This window comes from Thermobia domestica, chromosome 10 (genome assembly GCF_964235325.1).
Source record: "Thermobia domestica chromosome 10, izTheDome1.hap1.1, whole genome shotgun sequence".
In the NCBI taxonomy this organism is placed as follows: domain Eukaryota; kingdom Metazoa; phylum Arthropoda; class Insecta; order Zygentoma; family Lepismatidae; genus Thermobia; species Thermobia domestica.
This window is the reverse complement of record NC_137463.1, coordinates 30,799,066-30,822,351: the sequence shown is the minus strand read 5'-3', so window position 1 is coordinate 30,822,351 and position 23,286 is coordinate 30,799,066. Positions and strand designations below refer to the sequence as shown.

The following is a 23,286-nucleotide window of genomic DNA, read 5'->3' as shown; positions in this document are numbered from 1 at the left end:
TTTGATGCCAGAAATGGACAATTAAAAATCGGTTCCCCATGTACGAGGTGTATTCAAAAAGAAACTGAACTCTTGCTATAACATCTTTATTGCTCATTGAAAAACATTTTAAGCACTGTCCCCCTCAAAGTAGTCCCATAGTCTACTGGCAATATACCGTTCCCAACGTTTCTGTCATCTTTGGGAAACCTCCTGGAAACCACTTTTTGTGATGATGTGCAGGTCTCTTGTTGCATTGTCCTCAATTTCCCGTATGATTTGGAAACGACGTCCTTTCAAAGTTATTTTAAGTTTGAAAAACAGGAAAAAAAAGTCTGCTGGAGCTAGGTACGGAGAATAGGTGTATGGAGATACAATGGGAGTCTGATATTTTGCCAGATAACTGCGGATGAGGAGCGAATTATGGGTAGAAATATTGCTACAGTGCATTATCCAAGTCTGGTTTTCCCACAACTCAGGCCTCTTCCTGCGCACAACATTCCTTCCTACGCGCTAAAATGTCCTGTTTGTTTACCATCTGACCATTTGATATAAATTCATGATGGACAATTCCTTTCCAATAATAATAATAAAAAGCAACTAACATATCCTTGATATTGACAAACTCATGAGTGCTTTTTTTGAACGAGCAGATCCTGAATAAATTGGAAACTCTGTAAATGTTTTGGCAAGTTTGTAGCAAAATTTCGCACACACACACGCGTGCTTTGATCTTCAAGCTCTTTTATTGGCACTGTATCATTAACGCTTGTTTTGTATAGATCTTAAGATACAAAAGTATAGAAAACTGTTAACATAGATAAGATATAACATTTCAATGTCTTTTTTTTTTTTTTTTTTTTTTTACTGAGGTTGCATCACTGGTCACTAGCTAATGTTCGTGGCTATACGGTTAGCGCGCGCGCCTTCTGCACGAGAGATGTGGATTCGATTCCCGGTGAATGCTCATGTCGTTCGGATCCTACGTTAACCATAGGTCCACGTCTTATATAGCCCGCATATATAAACGGCACACTTAAAGTCTAAATCAACCAACCAATCAACCTATCCGATCAAATTAGTCAACAATACTGATTAGTGATAGTCGCTCATTAAATAAATATTTGTATATGGAAAAGCAGTCAACATTACCAATTGGTGATTACCGTGATGGTCAGTTTGATGTTTCCACCTCCCTTTATTTCATATTCAATAGCTTGCATCTAACGGAACTGCGCTGAAGCTAAAGTAATGTGATATCGCACACATTAGATGATTCTTGTTTAATTATTTTAGGAATAAAATGTAGAAAAATAACCCAAAAGATTTTTAAAAGCACCCCAAAAAAATTACAACATTGAGTAAAAATGCAAAGAGGCACTTGCATTGAGAAGAGATGCAAAAAGGTGCAACTAAAACACAGTAAGGAATGTTTATTTTATGTTTTGTTTGCAAAACACTAATTTGAACATTAAATAGCAAAAGAGTTTAGTGGTAAAGCGCCTAAAATTCCTAGCTCTAGAGTACGTTTGTTTTATCTTGGCATACTTCTCATCAGTGCGCTTGGTTGGTTTTTAAAGTATTTTCTGCTAGCACTTATGTGAACGTTTTAATCCAATAGACATCTTATTGGCTTTGTTCTGTAGGTGACGTTACTTGTCAACCAGCCCATTAGATGAGGCCATTTCTATTTGGCGGGTATTTGAAGTGCTTAGTTGCCAAATGCGAACAAGGTGTTACAGTGATTTGTGAGTGATGTGGCGTTTTGCTGTGTTTCGTAACGTATTGTATCTCAAACTTAACTCTGGCGTGGCAAAAACGGGTTGCAGACAGATACATCCTTTAGGCGGGAAGCAGTCAAGCCAAGGCAAAACAAACGTGTTCTAGTTACATATATTGAGCGCCTACTCCTTATACTACCCAAACTCTTACAGACGTTTTGCCTGGTTGCAGTGGATTAGGCGTTCTGACCCAGAAGTTTCAACGTGTTGATAATGTGCACTGAAAAGATTTTTTTCTTGTGGGATAATTCAGTGTTATCGACACATTTAAATGTATAATCTTTACAGCCGGGAGAAGCGAAAAAGATATGGCTTCGACAAAAGCACAAGCAAAACAGGCATTTATCAGAAAAAGAGAAACAGTAATATCAACAAATATGCCGTTGGAAGCTAGGAAGAGATTCATCAAGACCTTAATATGGAGTGTAGCGCTATATGGTTCAGAAACGTTGACACTGAAGAAAGTAGAAGTACGGGAATTGGAAGCGTTCAAATGTGGTGCTGGTGCAGAACTCTGGTTATTCTGAGGTCGGCGAAGAAGAAAAACGAGGAAGTGCTCAAGTAAGCTAACGAAGAATGCCAAATCATGCAAGTAAGAGAGAAAAGAAGGAACAACATGATTGGTCATCTTATTAGACACTTAGACTGAATCAATGTATTTTATTGGAGGGAAAACAGAAGGACTAGGAAGAAGAAGACCAGATATTAATAGTACCGGAAAGAGGTACCGGTATACCAAGAAAGGAATATTTTGATGCGATTATCCCGATTCAGTTTACTATCTCCTTAAAAAAAAAACTCCGTTTTAGTGGATTTTTCTTAACTTTTATTAATGCGGCAATACCATTGAATTACTCCATAAAAATATTTCATCTTTTTGTAGTGTAATTTATAAAACCATTGTTCTAAAAGTTTTCTTTATGGTTCTTAACGAAAAAATAAGCATTGAATGAACAAAGATTACTTTTCGTTTTAAGCAATTTCGTTAATTTTTCATATATATTACTATATTGCATTTATCAATCCTCTTATTAAGGATTCTTCGTTTTTCATGAAATGCCGTGCTAATTGGCTTTCATATTAATATTTTTCGGATGTGGAACGAATTAGTGTGATCTCCATTTTGTCAAGTAGTGAAATTTGCTTAAGGTTACGAAATTTTGACGATTCGAATTACTTCTTTCGAATGAATTGGTGCTTTTAAGTTGAGGCATCAACTAAGTATCTGATATTCGTCGTAAAATCAAATAAGAACTCACCGTCTACTACGTACGTAATTCTTACCTTGTACATAGTTCTCACCTCACATGTAGTTCTTACTTTGGAATTAGTTCTTAGCTTGCGCGTATTTCTTACCTTGTAGTACATAATTCTTATATTGCATACCTTGCACATAGTTCTTACCTTGCGTAGTTCTTACTATGCTCGTAGTTCTTATCTTGCACGTAGATCTTGCCTTCTGGTCCGCGGTGGCTCAGTGGTAGAGCATTCACCTCTGTTGCGTGGGGTCCGTGTTTCGATCCTAGCTCGCGCCAAATTGGTTTTGTAGTGGGCAAACACCATGTGCATGGATTTTCTCGGAATTCTCCCGTTTCCGCCCGATTGCTTTCTCATCATCATTGTCTCCTTTAGCCGACACAGCATAACCGTGGGATGTAAAGCTCAAAGCTTTCTAGATCTTACTTTGCGCGTAGTTCTGACCTTGTATATAGTTCTTACTACGCATATAGTTCTTACGTTACGCGTAGTTATTACCTCGCACATGGATCTTATCATTATGCACATTATAGTTTGAAAATCTAAAAAGTACAGAGAACGGTGCCTAAGCTGTTTACTTTTACACTCAGCTGCGATTAGTTATAGAATTTAAACCACGTACTACAATAATACATACTTTTGTTTTTTTGTACACTTTTTCCGAAAAGAAGCTAGCTTTTCTTTCTTTTTCCGTAGAAATTTCATTAAAAACAAAAGGTGAGGTTTAAAAATCGTTTCTCTCTAACAAGCAGTATATTACGAGATACTGGTAGATAAAAAACATTGGAAAGGAAAGGTGAACCTAAGTTGTGTAGAGGTCAAAGACTCTGCAAAATTAGTGATATATGTTTCTTACAAAATGTAGATGTTCAGAAATTTATGAAAAAAATATGAACAAAATCATTTCAAGAACCACCAAATTTTGATGTTTATTAATCATAAAGCTCCAATTATTTGAGAAAATTAGAAATTTCTCCCTCTCCTGAGAAAAGTTCTTTCACAAAATATGTCTCTATAAGAACCCCTATATAACAAAATGTTCAGAATTTCAAAATTATTTTTTAGGTCCCTTCGTTTTTCCTTGTTTAATGTATGTTAAAATATTTTATCGAATTTCAAACTTTCAATATAACGAGCGAAAGTTTCGTCTTTTTGCCTAAACTTAACCTGATTTTTTTCAATATTTTGTTTTCAAAATATAATTAAAATTTGTCCTGATTTATAATGTAAATAATTTTTCTTATTACTCGTATTCAACTGATATGGCGACCATTTTCTTTATGTACATGTACGCGATTGGTCAAGCAGGATAATGATTGAAAAGAAATCAATGAGCGTTATGCCTTCAAACAAGCCTCTTGCTTCTTTCAATTCAAGAAATAAAGAACTAAATCGCAGCCGAGATAACCTTTTTTTTTTAATTGCAAAATATTGAAGCTTAAGTGCAATTAATAGCCTCGCTGCTGAAAGGGACGTTAATCTCAAAATCAACTCAACTCAATTGTTTTAATTATGTGTATGCTCAACACGTGCCTTTATATAAAAACAAACAGTTCCACAATGATTGGACGAATGAATATTGAGCGACTATTTCATGCTAAACATGATTTCATTTTTCAAACTTTTCGTGCCTTATGTTTGTAAATTCATATTAACATAATGCAGATTCTGAGTTTTTGAGAATTGACATATTTCAGTTTTCCCTTTACCAAATTAATTTTCGAGGTTCTCAAAATTCCGTTATACCGGATTTTTTTTTTTTTTGTATAAAAATCTAATTGTGTTGTACCAGGCAAATTCGAAGAAAAAAACTCCGTTTGCGCATGTGCAAGAAATGGCCGGGAAGAGCGACGTCAGTGCAGTGGAAGGAGAAGGTTGTGTTGCAGTTCACTCATCTGCTATAAACAATTGAAAATGAACGCTCCAATAGAGAAACCCACCAAATCTGAAGTGCGTGCGGTAATACGATTTCTGAGTGAAAAAAAAAAAAAAACTTTCGGCAGCTGCGATTCATCGCAAATTGTGTGGTGGTTACGGACCAAACGTGATGAGTGAAGATGTCGCACGTGAATGTAGTGCGTGTTTAAAGATGGACAAACAGACGCGTACGATGCAGTAAGAAGTGGGCGCCCATCTGTAGCCACTCTATAGCTCAGATTTGGCGCCGAGCGACTACCACCCATTCAAATTTGAGGCGCATGAAATAGTGACTCGCGTTGCACCCCTTCGACAATGACAATGTGCGTCATAATGCTTTCAGGAGTAGCTTCATTCCTAGGCGGGAGATTTTATGTATATATACATATATATATATATATATATATATATATATATATATATATATATATATATATATATATATATATATATATATATATATATAAGGGATTTCAAACCTTGTAAAATGTTGTGACAAGTGCCTTAATTTGAATGGTGAATATGTTGAAAAGTAATGTAATGTTGGACTTCTCTAATGTGTATAATAGAAGTTCTGCCTCAGTAAGTATAAGTCATTGATAACCAGACGAGTTTTTTTTTTCTTCGAATTTGCCCTCGTAGCTAGACTTGTGCAGACAGGCTGGATAGACATCTCAATCTCATAGAAGGATCGTTAAATATAGGAAGCTTTTACTTAGATAATGTGCGGTAGGCAAGCCTACTACTATCATTAGCTTGCGATGCTTAAGTTCATTACTTCTCTTTTCAAGTGGCTTCCTGCATACCACACAACAGTCAAACCTACACTAAAATTTACCAAACACCAAGCACATGATATCCACTCAGTTATACACGATAACTCATGAAAGTAATTGGCATATAATATTTTAAACAACCCCGAACGTGAAAATTTATGTGTTGTCAATGCGAATAACCGGAAAATAACGAGGATTTCCTGGAAGTAAATATTCACAACTTTCTGTCACGAATGGATCATAAAGTTCAGTCAATAATTTGAGGAACATTCACCTTCCATTTGCCATTTCATTTCGTATTGAATTGGAGAAATCCAATACAAACTAAAAAGATCGAAAACAGTCTCATATACCTGAGATAGTCAAACTTTTTTTTTTTTTTAGAAGAGGCAAAAGTAAAAAAAAAATGTAGGCCAGCTGATATAATTTATTAAGAACAATAATGGTATATATATTAGAAAATTCTTGTAATACCTAAGATCATTATTGATGGAAAGATTATGACAGGAAAAAATTAAATCTTTAAGTTTTACGTCCCACGGTTATGCCGGTTAGGCTAAAGGAGACGGTGGTGATGAGTGAAATGAAAAAAGTGGGAGGAAACGGGAGAACCCCAAGAAAATCCACGAGCACGGTGTTTGTCCATCACAAAGTCCACACGGCGAGAGCTGTGATCGAACCAGGGACCCCAAGCACCGGAGGTGAACGTCTAATACTGAGCCACCGCGCTCCCCAGATTATGATAGGAATATGATAAGTTAAATTGTGAAACATTTCTAGAAGTTCCTTACAATCTAGATCGAACTGGGAAATGAAATATCTCAGTTTAACGTCCCACGTAATGCTCGTTAGCCTAAGGAAGACACATAATATAGACAAGGGAATGATGATGGAAAAATTAGTGGAATGATAATGTAGAAGGAAAAGGGGCACCCCTACAAAAACTCACGGACACGATATTGTTAGTTCGTATTGGGATGCACTGATTCTCAGAAGTGAAGTTTGTCAGGCTAGGAATCATGTCGCGGACCAAATAGACTCTTTCAGGGGGCCGCGTCTGATCTGCCGGCCGTAATTTGCCCTTCATGCCATATACGTATACTTATATGAGAAAATGTTTTTGTTCATCGAAATTAACATTTCTACTTCTGGTCACTTAATATCACTATTTTTAGAATTAAAAGTATTGTGTTGTTACTGTTAAGAATGTCAGGAATATATGCATAATTGTCAGGAATATCTGTATAATTGGAATATATGTGTCATCGTTAGGAGAACACAACTATAGATGAAACATGCTAATTATTGATACTTTTTTACGTAAACAGTACTTTGAAGCCCTTTGTGGGCGTGAGCAGCTTCAACACCATCTATTAGCGGTCGGCTGAACTTCATCCAGATTAGTGACGAGCACTGGTCAGAGCGCTGCGTCGCCCTGTCTCTTAACAGGCGTATCACGAGCTTTCTTGACCTAGTGGCCGTCACGTCTTTTATTCACGTGACTCCCCAGCTTGCCTCACGACTCTAGTTGGACGCCGAAAATTGGCAAACACCGGCCGGAAACTTAACCCAAGACTACGCGGATGTAAATTCAATGCTCTACCCACTATATACGGATTCCCCCTGTAGAAATGAAATGAAACCTTAAAGTTTTACGTTCCACGCTTAAGCAGGCTAAGCTAAAGAAACGGTGACGATGAGAAATGAATGAAATGGTGGAATGAAGAAAGATGGAGGAAACAGGAGAACCCCGAGAAAATACACGAAAACGGTGTTTGTCCACCACAAAGTTCCCCTGTAGAATAAAAACTATCAGGTATTATTAACAACGAACATTATACTTTTTAACGCCATGATTCGTCGATTTTCTCGAAGAATACTCATGAGAATTTGGCTTTAAGAACATCATTTTGGTTCAGATCGATGTGATCTGTCAACCAATAAGGGTGGTCCAAAAGTAGGTATAGGGTAACTTCGGCAAATAACGCCAGTCGGATAATAACGCCATTTAAAGCCTTCCACAGTGATAGCATAAACACGTGGTTCGTAAGGTTTCCGCTTATGAGTATGTGATAAACAGTGATGCCTGTGGTTTTTTAGACACAAAGACTAGAGGTCAGCTAGGCATCAGTAAAGAGAAACCGGTGAACAAATGTTGACGTGACAGCTGCGAAGCAGAGGAAACAGCTCGGTCCTAACGAGGTAGGCGAATTGTTTGGGTAAAAGTGAGATTTTACTATTACTAAAGGTATGTGTTGATAGGGCCGTACTTGCATAATATTATGATATAGATAAAATATGCAGGACCGCTATTCTTCAAAACAAGATCTATTGTTTCTGATAATAACACCACTATCGCGTCGGGAAATAACGCCACTCCATCTAATCGCTAATCGAAACTAATACTGGTGTTGAAAGTTTGTTTTTCTTTGTCGTAGTGGTAGAGCCGGAAAAGTCTAGTTTTATGCTTTCATGGCAAGACGCTCGAATATCGTGTGCAGAAAGACGGAGAATTTGAGCTATGGTAAACTCATGCGTTTCAACAGAACTATATGAGCGAATTGTATACGCTATTGGGAAATACACTTGATGCTATTAACCTTTTGTGACAATCCTGAACTTATTTACAATGCAGATTAAATACAAGACTATAACTAACGTACAACAGTAACCTAAAAATTTTGGCAAAGAAAGGGAGCAAGCGAGTACTTAATGCCACACATGGCGAAAAAGGTGAAACTGTGACTGTTATTGCGTGTACTAATGTATCAGGTTCAAATTAGATCCCTTCGATGGTGTTATACAAGAAAAAGTATTTAAAAAATAGTTTGGTGATGATCTTCCTCCAGGTAACACCTATGCAATGACACCTAAAGGCTATGTTACAAAGGGAAAATTCCGTACATTTCTGGAACATTTCAACAGACATCGGATCCCTGGCCGAGCACTGCTTATTGTATATTGCCATCGCAGTCATCTTGATATTACAATTTCAAATGCTGCTGAGATCATGTATATTAAACTGCTGTGCTTGCCTGCACATTACACCCGTGAACTTCAACCGCTCGACAAGAGCTTCTTCAAATCGTTAAAATTGTAGTGCTCTGAAGTGGTTGACAGTTATCGACGAACGCATCCCGGATTAACACTTAGGAAGCCATAGTTTCCAAAACTGTTTTCACAGGCATGGTTCCGTTCAGCAACACCTCAGACCACAATTTCAGGCTTCAGCACTACAGAGCATCCTTTTAACAAAAATGCTATACCCGATGTCGCTTTTTCCCCAAATGATGTCTCAGAGCAACAACAACCTCCACCAACACTCCAAGCACATGACCAGCCTCCATCTCTCCTTCAACATCACCGAGTGCCCACTCCATCCACGAGCTTCTGCCTACAGTTAAAATACTAGGAGCAAATCTCATCCCAGGGGGATTTCTCTTACTGCCAGAGGAGTATTGGTAACACTAGACCTATTTGCAAGAGCTGGCCCTTTCCCTTCTTCCGGTACGAAGAAACAAGCATCCTCTGGAAAGATGAAGGATGGAAATATGCTCCGCGGGGACTGTGGAGGGCATTACTATGATCTCAGGGGTTTTAAAACGTGGATACAATGTATTGAATGCAAAATTTGGTTTGACGATTTTTTCGATTCTGACAGCATTGTTAAATGTGGCTTCTGAACATTTTGTGACGCTGGTTGTGCATTGTTGTCTGGCTCCGACGAGTAGTGTTCCATATGACTGCAGCTGTAATGTTAAGAGTTTCGCAGTCATCACAAGAGTTACCGGTTAACGACATGTATGATGACTATGAGTTTTGTGTACCAGCAAAGCAGGTAGCACTTTGCCAAGAACATTGTTTAGTTGCGTGCAAAACGTATTTCGTTACGATTCCAACACCTTTCCGTTGTTGTAAAACAAGTGGCGTTATTTGCCGACACGTCTGGTAATAACGCCATCTCATACTCACTCGAGTCTCAGTCCATTGTGATCGACATTGTATGTGTACCATCTTTGTTTTCTCATTGCATTATAGCGGATGGTTCACTCCATCTTCCATGTAATTTGCACGGTTCTAGATATAAAAACACTTGAACACCAGAACAATATGTTGAATTGGTGGCGTTATTTGCCGAAGTTATCCTATACCACTGCATTGATCAAGTACAACATTCTAGTTTATGGCTTTATTTGCTTCGACTGTTCCGGGTTTTAGTTATAAGTTAAAAGGACGTTAAGAACAAATAATAAAAAAAAACTAGGTCCACCTGTTTTATAACAATAAGAAATGATATAAAATACAGTAGGGGACTGCATACCTACTTTTGGGTCACCCTTTATGTGTCATTAGTACTGGGGAACAAATATTGTGGGGGTAAGAAACCTCTAGAACCCCTGGAAGGAGTACGAAAAAAGATTGATATTTATGTCGAATCCGTAGTTTTCGGAGTCGCTGGGATGAATAGTGACAATCCAGGTACCGTACTGTGGAGTAAGACACCCCTAGGGGTGGAGGAGATTACATAAAAAATGTCAAAAACAACTGATGCTAGTTTTTGGTGTCGCTGAAATGACTATTGTTTAAGTTCAAATTCAACCTCGATCGACAAGGGGTGAGGGTTAGGGGTAAATAGTAGTTGACATGTAAAAATAATCGAAAACTACCAATATTATTGTCCAACCCATACTTTCCCTGGTTACTGATATGAATAGCGACGCTCCAGGTGCTGTTTAAGTCCAAGCTCAACCCCCATTGACGTGAGTTAACAAGGGATAAGGAATGGAGGTGAGAAGGAGTGATATTATGAAGCGTTATAATTACGCTTCATTGAAATGCGTATCCTAAGGGGGAGAAGGCTTCAAATATTTACCAAAAAAACTTGTTCTCTCTGTGCGTATTTCATGAATAAGCGTATAGTAGTAACAGCAGCATGACATAATTTAATTTTTAAGAAATGGAAGTTAGCTTAATGCAGTGGCACTTATCTTTTTATTTGTGCAAATACTCGACCACTACTTGAACCTCACAGCTCCTTCGTGGCTAAGCGGTTATGTGATTCGGATTCCACGTTAATCAGTAGGTCCACGTCTCATATAGGCTCGCTACTGAAAGGGACGCTGCACTCAAAAATCAAATCAAATGAACTAGTTGAACCTCCTGCTTATCTATTTTCTCATACTGTACGTTCTTAGCGTCACCTTAAGCTCTGCCTCCCCCCCCCCAAAAAAAGAAAAAAGACAGAAAGAAAGAAAGAGAAAAAAGAAACTTTTAAAACTGCAAATTGATTGATTGATTGATTTTGAATTTAACGCCCCGTTCAGCAGCGAGGTTATAGAAGACGTGGACCTACTGATTAACGTGGAATCCGAACCACATGAGTTCCCGCCGGGAATCGAACCCGCGTCTCCCACGCCTAAGGCGCGTATGCTAACCGCTTAGCCACGAAGGAGCCCAAACAGCAAATTAGCGCACATATATCGAAAGATACGAGCTAGAGATTCTCCAAATTATTTTTCAGACCTTATTATTGGTAGACAGAAAAGCACCCACGGGGAGGGGGATCCACCGGGTCCGGACCTCTCAAAAACTTTCTAACTTAACATACATTAGTACACTTTCTTAATAATACTATAATTATTTAACAGAGAAATTATAGATGTAGCATGGAAATTTGGTCTTACATTTCACCTGTACTCTTTTTCTTACAAAAACAAAATAGTTCAATCTTTATTTTTTCTGAACATATAGATGAAAGTATTTTACAATTACTTATCGTCTTTTCTGGTGCAGAACAATACCCGTTCAATACTACATAGACGTAGTGGCTTGTATATTGTACCTCCCCCCCCCCCCCAAACAAAAATTTCTCGGTGCGCGCCTGGTTCTAGGTAAGCTTAAGAATTTGAGGGACAACCCCCGAAAATCTAACCTAGAACACCAATGATGCGGTACATCTATTTAAAAAAAAAAACTGTAAGAATATACTTTCAAAGAATCTTTATAGTTTCTCTTGCTACATAAATTGTATGTGAAGTTCAAATCAAGATGTGGTAACTATATATGTTGATTTGAGGGAGAAATGATTTCCCGCTGACGCAACAGTGCAAGGGACTGCTATTTCTGTTCTTTCGCTTCCTGCCCATGCCTTCTCTGTTCCGTCAGCTTTTTTTTCGTACTCTTCCAAGAGTGAACGGAAATCCTATTCAAGTTCCGTCCTCACAAGCTTCTCCAACACATAGCATTTGGAAACTCGTTAAAATTTCCGCTAGGAAGATGCTGGAATTCTCATTGATTTTCTGGTATTTACAACATGGAATTCTAAGCTCTTCAAATATACTAGAATATAACCCTTCTATCTGTCAAACACATACACACACACGAATAACGGCAGGAAATGGTATGCTACCTTCTCGTTAAGCTAACTGTGGTAACCGCAGAGCGCATTTCGGTTAGTTACCCTTTAGAGGAGATCTAATTAATGGCAGAAACTCTCATTGTTATGGAAATTTTAAATCACTACAAAAATCCATTGTGTTACTGAATTGCTCGGCAGTAAATCAAGCAGCATTTTATATTAGTCTAGCAGTTTCATGATATGAAAACTGTATTAAAAACTTTTTTTTTTTTTTTTTTTTTTTTTTTTTTTTTGCAGAGATGAGTTTTTATTTTCATTTATATTGTTGCTAGAGGAACGGTCAAATTGATCAATTGATCTCATAAATACTATAACAGAAGTTTAATTATTTTTACCCTAAGTTTAATTAAATTGTATCATTCAATTTTTATGACAAGATATGCAATTAATTTTTAGCCGTCATTCTGTAAGAGTCGTGAACAACACGTCTAGCTATGGAATTTGGTGATAGCTATGGAATGTGAAGACAATTTTAAAGAACGTGTCTTGCCTTTTCTATGCGAGAGCCGCCCGGAAAGTAATATTCGTTCGCTCCGTGTGCAGTACTGACGATTCCAGTTGTGGCCACTCAGTCAGTGATGCCAACCTGTGTAAAAATTCCATTGTGTGGAATTTTTCACGTCAACTTTCCGTAATGGGATAAAGTAAATTTTGGGTGGAAATTGGAAATATATATATGGAATTTTGCTCTATATGTATAATCTACGCCAACGAAATTCTCTACGAACAGAAAGTAGAAATAATGTATCATCAATAAATGTGTCAATGTTGTCTACTTTAAATCTGAAGTCTTTTCTTAGTCATCGTCAAAGTCTATGCTAGTGAGGAGAGACTTAATCGTATGTGATTCTTAAAAATAGAGTACCAAGAAACGAAATTTGTGCCCTGTTATTTGAAGAAAGAAGAGAGCAAAGCAATGAACGTATGAAAGAAAAATTTAAATATCAAATGAGAAACAATCAATTTTGCAAACTTTCCACACAAAATGTTTGAAGAACAGAACTTTTCTAGTATTACTCGGCTGACTATAAGGTGATGGTACAAAGATGTGGACTACATTACCGACAACATAAAAAATATATAGACTGAGAAAGAAATTGTATGTGGCATACGTAAAATCGTATGTTACATTTGTAAATCCTGTAGTTTTTGGACTTAACGTACAGCAGACGTATAACTGAAAACGCATGTTTTATAATACTTTCTGTATAAATATTCCATCTGTATGTAGTTTCTGTATGAAACAATATAGGCGGTCAGGATCTCACATACAAACGGACGTATATAACATATAGCTGACGAAGATAACATACATATATGTATGTAATATAAGGAAGACTTTTAGATATCAGACATCCTGCAGCGGCATGATGTAACATCTAAGGGCAGTGCCTATGTAGCATACGGATAACGTATGCTCCGTACTGATTTCTGTAGTAATCAAGAGGATTCCGTATATTTGTACAATATATCGCAGCCGGGAGAACGGATTTTTCTCAGTGCATACTTCTCGATTAAGGAAAATAGTTATTCAAAAACTATTTTACAAATGTACATAGAAGATTGAAGTTTGTTGATAATTCGCCCAAAGATTGAAAAAAAGTAACACGCGACGTACACAAGTTTCATTTCATATTTTATTATTATTATTATTATTATTATAATTCAACGTGGGAAATTAAGATACGGAATGGGATTTTTGCCTCACAAAATGAGATTTTATAGCGTTTCAGGTTGGCATCACACTGCATTCTAGGTTAACTAGTCTTATAGTTACCTGTCTGCTCACTGTGCGCGAGGTTTTCTTGCATTTCTCACTTCAAAGAATCTTTAAAAAAAATTAAAAAGACACCACCCGAGCAGTGAAGTTATTATGCATATTCTACATGTTCTTGCCAAGATTTATACGTTCACGTGCCCATGTAGATCTTCGCTGGTTTAGCGGCTAGCGCGTGCGCCTTTAGTGTACGTAGTCCAGGTTCAAATCCCGATAGGAGATTACAAAAAAGTTTATTTCAATTCATACACTCCGTTTGCATTAACCTGAAGAGCATAACCATGGGACATTAATCTAAAATTTAATTTCACGTCTCTATACACTTGCAATTAGTCTCTTTTTCCAAATTGTAGCACCTCGTGTCAGCTAGCTGAAATACAAAGAGAGAATTCCTTCTAAAAACGTCGCTTCTATAAAATGTACATGATTACAACTTATTGACACAAATTTTCCTAACACTTATCACAGAAGCTGACGGAATATTTGAACCTCCCTGTAAAAAAAAAATAAATAAAAAAATAAATAATAATAATAATAATAATAATAATAATAATAATAATAATAATAATAATAATAATTATTATTATTATTATTATTATTATTATTATTATTATTATTATACAGTAAAAGCTGCCTTCAACGGACCTTTTATTAAAGTGAAACTGCATTACGTGGAGAACGGAAATCAAAATAAGCCACTTAACGGGAAAATGTAAGCTTCGGAGTCTGCATTTAGAAAGCTTTTAGACATCCTATGAGAGTTTAGATATAGTTTTAGTAAAACAGACAGTGATATGCAAACCGAATCAGACACCTCGGGTATACATGATTTAATTGAGAATTATAATGAAAATTTGAAACGAGAAGAGGAGAGGGAGGTGGAGACGAGAAATAAGGCATTGAGTTGGAAGGAAAGTATAGGCTAAAGATTTCTCAAAATTCTGTCAAAGGTTTAAAGGAATCTCAACATTTGCCTTACATCGAAATGACACTGATATGCTTAGTGTGGATTTTTAGGCTAAAGTCTTTGTGGAAAGTTGAGCAGGCAAGTAGCGGTGTGTACAGAAAACTCTCCTTGACTGTTGGAAAAGTAAATTAACGTGTGTTCAGTATTCTTTCTGTTTATTGTAAGTTGTGCGTCTATTAATTCGTAGTAGAAATATATACTGCAAATTGATTTAAAAAATACGTACAGTATCTTATTTTATCTCAGTGTGTCCATTATATATATATATATATATATATATATATATATATATATATATATATATATATATATATATATATATATATGCATGGACTCTTTTTTCTTTGCATAAGTCTAACTTCATTAATCGGAAACCTATCCTTAACGGAAATTTTTGCGAGTCTCGTTCGATTCCGCTAAAAACAAATTTTACTGTAATTATAACAATAATACAAATAAGTGATATGGGTGACAAGGATTTATATCTGCACCTAATAAAATATATTTTTTTTTTAATTCAACTGAAGTAGTGAGCAATACGAATATTCATTTTATAAACTTGATGTAAAAAGCAGGTTTATAAAACTTTGTATTTGACACCACTCTGTCATTTTTATTGATATTGAACACCTAGTGTTTGAAATGTAAAACGAGATCCTTTCTGTCTTTCCTTTAATCTAAATAAAACGAAAGGGATAAAGCGAAAGGAGAGAAAGAGAGAATGAAATATGAGAATCGGTGAAAAGAAAAAAGCGAAGCAGCGGTGAAGCTCTATAACTCTTCGGCTATAATTACTTTCTCTGGCTTAGAAGGAGTGAACCTGAAATCAGGAGGCCCTAGGAGTTATCAAAAGATATCGTTATGGCAACCAAAGGAAGTAATCCTTTTGCTGAAAATCCAATCAAGTTGCAAGTTACAAGACACGCCGTGCTCTCCTTCTTCACATACAAAGCTTCAGCGTGTAAGATAACTCCCAAATATTAATATCAAGGAGCGACAACCTTGAACTTGTAATTCTGCAGGGTGAACAAAACAGAACTCAAAACCTATCGCAAGCTGTATCGTATTTACGAGAAACCGAGACGTCTTGTTCAGAAAATGCTAATCTTCTGCGTAAAGTACTAAATATTAAATTTTACATAACGGGCGTCTTTTAACTTTGATACTTTTTACATGATAGTCATTCAGGGATGCAAATAACCACTCGCCCCATTCGCCCGAGGCGAGTGGTTCATCGGTGCGGGCGAGAATTTAATATCATACCGGGGCCGCGGTGGCTCAGTGGTAGAGCGTTCACCTCTGGTGCTAGGGGTCTCGGGTTCAAACCCTGTTCCCGCCAAGTGAACTTTGTAGTGGACAAACACCGTGTGCGTGGGTTTTCTCGGGGTTCTCCCGTTTCCTCTCACTTTCTTCATTCCACCATTTCATTCATTACTCATTATCACCGTCTCCTTTAGCCTAACCGGCATAACCGTGGGACGTAAAACTCAAAATTTCATTTAATATCATATCGAAGGTAAGTAAATGATTTCTCTTGTGGTATGTGGGCTAGTAGTTTTTTGCTTGGGCTCTAGTAAAATTTTGTTGCTTGTTTGCATCCCTGTCCATTGGAAAACATCGAGTATGAAATTTTATCAAAAATATCTCTCTTTTCTTTATATATTTGAAATTTCTGATAAACGGATCTGTAATATTTTTCGTTTCTTCAATAATAGCGAAAAATAATTAAATTAGAAGCAAAAACTTAATATGTACAAACTTTCTTCCATTGCTAACACTGTAAAAGGAAAATGGCCTACTAGAGCAGCAGGGATTTTTACACTACTCAACGCTGAACATTGAGACTTCATATCGGAAAATAAATATGGAATGGTAGGGTTAACGTGGATTCAGATCTGTATACGAAACGTTTTATTGTCGTTTTCTGCCATGAAACTTCTACACATATTACCTCAGTTTCCCAATATTTGTATCAATACACTGGTTAGCATATACAACGAAGTGACCAATGAAAATTATATATCGAAATGCAGGAATTATAATCCTCGGTAACTGTTGAACAGAACCCTACCAGTTGGTGAAATGATCGAGCGAGTTAGGATATGAACATAGTATTCGTAGGTTTCTATGAGAAAATTTCCCTCGACTGACAAAAAAGTTTCCCTTTTGTTATCAAATTTAGCCTAGTTTGTTCAGGTCCAATTCTTATGGCAAAAGTTATGTAGTATGATTCATTTAGGCAACCATATTAGGAAAATTTCCCTCAAACTACGAACACTGCATGCACAGAGAAAGCTAATAAAACATAGATTGGTGGTTTGAATTCGCAGACCCTTGGACACATTCCTTATTGTTCTAAAACTATCGTTTATGCAATATAATTATAAAAGCCTTTAATTGAAGGTGTAACGTGTATTTACACAAGCCAACAGTGTTTCTAACTAACGTATAATGTCTTGGCATATTATTATTGCAAATATGTATTAATTTTTCGAATTATATAAGTTCAAACATCAGAAACAATAGTTGTGTATCTTTAGTGAATTCTGTTCTAGATATACGCAACCTCCGTAGAATTATTATAATTAATTCTTTCATGATATCTATATCTTTAGTGAATTCTGTTCTAGATATACGCAACCTCTGTAGAATGATTATAATTAATTCTTTCATGATATCTATATCTTTAGTGAATTCTGTTCTAGATATACGCAACCTCTGTAGAATTATTAAAATTAATTCTTTCATGATATCTATATCTTTAGTGAATTCTGTTCTAGATATACGCAACCTCTGTAGAATGATTATAATTAATTATTTCATGATATCTATATCTTTAGTGAATTCTGTTCTAGATATACGCAACCTCTGTAGAATTACTAAAATTAATTCTTTCATGATATCTATATCTTTAGTGAATTCTGTTCTAGATATACGCAACCTCTGTAGAATGATTATAATTAATTATTTCATGATATCTATATCTTTAGTGAATTCTGTTCTAGATTTACGCAACCTCTGTAGAATGATTATAATTAATTCTTTCATGATATCTATATCTTTAGTGAATTCTGTTCTAGATATACGTAACCTCCGTAGAATGATTATAATTAATTCTTTCATGATATGTATATCTTTAGTGAATTCTGTTCTAGATATACGCAACCTCCGTAGAATGATTATAATTAATTCTTTCATGATATGTATATCTTTAGTGAATTCTGTTCTAGATATACGCAACCTCCGTAGAATGATTATACTTCATTCTTTCATGATATGTATATCTTTAGTGAATTCTGTTCTAGATATACGCAACCTCCGTAGAATGATTATACTTCATTCTTTCATGATATCTATATCTTTAGTGAATTCTGTTCTAGATATACGCAACCTCTGTAGAATGATTATAATTAATTCTTTCATGATATCTATATCTTTAGTGAATTCTGTTCTAGATATACGCAACCTCTGTAGAATGATTATAATTAATTCTTTCATGATATCTATATCTTTAGTGAATTCTGTTCTAGATATACGCAACCTCTGTAGAATGATTATACTTCATTCTTTCATGATATCTATATCTTTAGTGAATTCTGTTCTAGATATACGCAACCTCTGTAGAATGATTATACTTCATTCTTTCATGATATCTATATCTTTAGTGAATTCTGTTCTAGATATACGTAACCTCCGTAGAATGATTATAATTAATTCTTTCATGATATCTATATCTTTAGTGAATTCTGTTCTAGATATACGCAACCTCCGTAGAATGATTATAATTAATTCTTTCATGATATCTATATCTTTAGTGAATTCTGTTCTAGATATACGCAACCTCTGTAGAATGATTATAATTAATTCTTTCATGATATCTATATCTTTAGTGAATTCTGTTCTAGATATACGTAACCTCCGTAGAATTACTAAAATTAATTCTTTCATGATATCTATATCTTTAGTGAATTCTGTTCTAGATATACGCACGCAACCTCTGTAGAATGATTATAATTAATTCTTTCATGATATCTATATCTTTAGTGAATTCTGTTCTAGATATACGCAACCTCCGTAGAATGATTATAATTAATTCTTTCATGATATCTATATCTTTAGTGAATTCTGTTCTAGATATACGTATCCTCTGTAGAATGATTATAATTAATTCTTTCATGATATCTATATCTTTAGTGAATTCTGTTCTAGATATACGCAACCTCTGTAGAATGATTATAATTAATTATTTCATGATATCTATATCTTTAGTGAATTCTGTTCTAGATATACGTAACCTCTGTAGAATTATTAAAATTAATTCTTTCATGATATCTATATCTTTAGTGAATTCTGTTCTAGATATACGCAACCTCTGTAGAATGATTATAATTAATTCTTTCATGATATCTATATCTTTAGTGAATTCTGTTCTAGATATACGCAACCTCTGTAGAATGATTATAATTAATTCTTTCATGATATCTATATCTTTAGTGAATTCTGTTCTAGATATACGCAACCTCTGTAGAATGATTATAATTAATTCTTTCATGATATCTATATCTTTAGTGAATTCTGTTCTAGATATACGTAACCTCCGTAGAATTATTAAAATTAATTCTTTCATGATATCTATATCTTTAGTGAATTCTGTTCTAGATATACGCAACCTCTGTAGAATGATTATAATTAATTATTTCATGATATCTATATCTTTAGTGAATTCTGTTCTAGATATACGCAACCTCTGTAGAATTATTAAAATTAATTCTTTCATGATATCTATATCTTTAGTGAATTCTGTTCTAGATATACGCAACCTCTGTAGAATGATTATAATTAATTCTTTCATGATATCTATATCTTTAGTGAATTCTGTTCTAGATATACGCAACCTCTGTAGAATCATTATAATTAATTCTTTCATGATATCTATATCTTTAGTGAATTCTGTTCTAGATATACGCAACCTCTGTAGAATGATTATAATTAATTCTTTCATGATATCTATATCTTTAGTGAATTCTGTTCTAGATATACGTAACCTCCGTAGAATGATTATACTTCATTCTTTCATGATATGTATATCTTTAGTGAATTCTGTTCTAGATATACGCAACCTCCGTAGAATGATTATAATTAATTCTTTCATGATATGTATATCTTTAGTGAATTCTGTTCTAGATATACGCAACCTCCGTAGAATGATTATACTTCATTCTTTCATGATATCTATATCTTTATTGAATTCTGTTCTAGATATACGCAACCTCTGTAGAATGATTATACTTCATTCTTTCATGATATCTATATCTTTAGTGAATTCTGTTCTAGATATACGCAACCTCTGTAGAATGATTATACTTCATTCTTTCATGATCTATATATATAAAAGAGAACGTACAATTTTTTGTCCGCTCATCACGCTAATACGGCTGAACCAATTTCTTTCATTTTTGGGGGGTTATTAGGATTTGGACCCTAGATGGTTTTTATCATATCACTTTAATTTTTAATTACCAGTGTCTTGAGATAATTGACCATTCAGGTGTCCATAACGTACAAATCCTTTGTTATTAGTTCATCATAGGTAAAAATAAACGTATTTATATGCAACCCGCATGACCGTGTCACTCGGCGGGTTAACATAAATGACAGGCGATATACAGCGGAAAATAGCTTGAATCTTCTGTTTAAAATTTTTTAATTGATTTGCTTATTTTTACAGACACTTTTACAATATGCCAGCACCGGGATGACCGCAGCGAAGCGGGGCGGGTTAACATAAATGACAGGCGATATAATGTTAAGATTTACTGCAATCTTCTATGGTTTTTATCATATCACTTGAAAGCGAAAAAGTAAAAATTATCTAAGTAACAAAGTTTATTGCGTTCCGGGGTGACCGCAGCGAAGCGGGGTGAACGCTGCTAGTATCTATATCTTTAGTGAATTCTGTTCTAGATATATGCAACCTCTGTAGAATGATTATACTTCATTCTTTAATGATATCTATATGATAAAACCTCTGTCTATTGTTTGGGAAGCCAAAGGGCATTTTCACGAAGATTTCTCAACCAAAGAACTGCTCACTTTCCTTCTCATTCCATCTTGGCGCTAAAAAGGACATTAAAGTTTTTTTTTTTAAATCCATGTACCTGTGTATGTTTTCAGACAAGTTGAGTTGATTTTGAGTTTAACGTCCCTTTCAACAGCGAAGCTATATTAGACGGGACCTACTGATTAACGTGGAATCCGAAACACATGAGCACTCTCCGGGAATCGAACCCGGGGTTTCCAGACGAGTAAAGTGACAATATTAAATACCTCAGTTTAGAATCTTGATATATATTAAATTCTCGTTTGAAATAATTCGGAATTAGCCTAATGTAAATAATATATTTGGGTACAAAACCTCGCAGCCCAAAATCTAGTCGGGCCGAAACTTCGCCGCCCAAAACCTCGCGCGACAAAATCTCGCGTGGCCAAAACCTCGCCGCCCAAAACGTCGCGGGCCAAAATCTCGCGGAGCCAAAACCTCGCCACCCAAAACCTCGCGGGCCAAAATCTCGCCGGGCCAAAACCTCGCCTTGTCAAAACCTCGTCTTCCAAAACCTCGCGCCCCAAAATATCGCCATACCCAAAATCTCGCCTGACCAAAACCTCGTTGTAATGATCTCGCGACACAGAATCTCGCCTGGTCTAAATTAAGCGAGACGTAGACCTGGGAAGAAATGTCGTCAGGATAAAACCTCTTCACGACGATTTCTTCAATGTAGAATGTTCTATATATTACTATATGTATATATTTAGTAATAACACATAATTACATTAAAATAATGACAAGAAAAATTCTAATGCATGCTTTGGATATATATATATATATATATATATATATATATATATATATATATATATATATATATATATATATATATATATATATATATATATATATATAAATTAAATGACTGTGTTTGTTACAACATACCTCTTGAGCCATCCTACCGATCTCAATCAAATTTTCAACATAGATGAGGTTCAAGCCTAGGATGTCTTTTATAATTTCACTTTGTCGGCACAACAAAAGCGAGGGGGAGTGGGCAGGCGAGATTTTGGCCCACGAGGTTTTGGCCCGGCGAGGTTTTGGCCACGCGAGATTTTGGGCGGCGAGGTTTTGGCCACGCGAGGTTTTGGCTGGCGAGATTTTGGACGGCGATGTTTTGGCCGCGAGATTTTGTCCGTATCCCAAATAATCATGGTGGGACGGTGCCCCAGCAGTAGTGGGACATGTTGACATTTGTCCATTAGCTACATTTTGATATCATCACACACATTGGCCACATTTCAATATGGATCATTCGATCCCACTAGTGACATTCATTTAATTTACACAGTTTCCTTGTGAGTCCCCTTGCACAATTTCAATTTGGCCTCAGTTGTTGCATCCTTATTGGTATGCAACCGTGCACATCAAATTGCATCGGTTTGAGGGAATATTATTGGTGAATTGGCAATGGCTTTCATGTTCTTGACGCTAATCCTTACATTCCCGACGCTTTGAACTCACGTTTACTGAGTATGAGTGCATTTCTGGGTAAGTGTTTCGTTAAGTGTTTCCACACATGTAAATCACCCTGCTTCATCTGTTGTACTCTACCGACACTCTAGATGTCTTTTTAGAGCATTTGAGTACAAATTCGCTACACTTAATACTCAGAATGTCACTGTTGACCAGAATCCGTACCTGGCGATTATGAAGCCACTCACAACGGGCATGAAAGTGTCCGCCATTTTGTATTTGTTCCAGATATGGACTTAATACAAACGAATTATTATTACCTGGTAGAAACCCTATCAATTCATATCCATTTAGACCAACTTTCATTTGGCAGATTATCCGGAACTCCCTACGTTCCTTTGTGGAATCCCTTGCGTGTGCATGGTAGGATTGTGAAACATGCAAAATTCAATGCAGCAGGTATGACTTCTTCACTGAATTTTTGCCCGTCCTCTTTATGTTGGATAGTTTCCGAACTATTGGCGTCCGAAAGTCATTTTCCCACGCTTTCGGCACCTTATAGATCCGAAACTATGTTCGATAGCCGGAAGTTCAAGATAACTTTTTTCTTGTCTCAGTGGCAGGAGTCACCACCTCGCAAGAGTTATAACACTTATTTTGCAATACCCGCTATATATATATATTCCATATATATATATATATATATATTTGTCTTTTGATAGATAGATGATAACTAACTAAACAAAGTAACTCTATGACCTATGAAACTCGGAGGTTCAATGCCGCATTCAGAAAAGTTATCTATTGAATTCTGTCCTTAGCCAACAACTAGATGCAGTTTCTACTTCGTATTCCTATTTCGGGAGATCTATTTTAATATTGTCCTCCCATC

General features: G+C 35.8%; 1 protein-coding gene across 4 annotated transcripts in view; it reads left to right on the top strand.

Annotated features, from left to right (window-relative positions):
- LOC145662395 (protein nervous wreck-like) overlaps positions 1-23,286 on the top strand; it is a 554,721-nt gene that overhangs the window by 256,465 nt on the left and 274,970 nt on the right. The window lies entirely within an intron of this gene.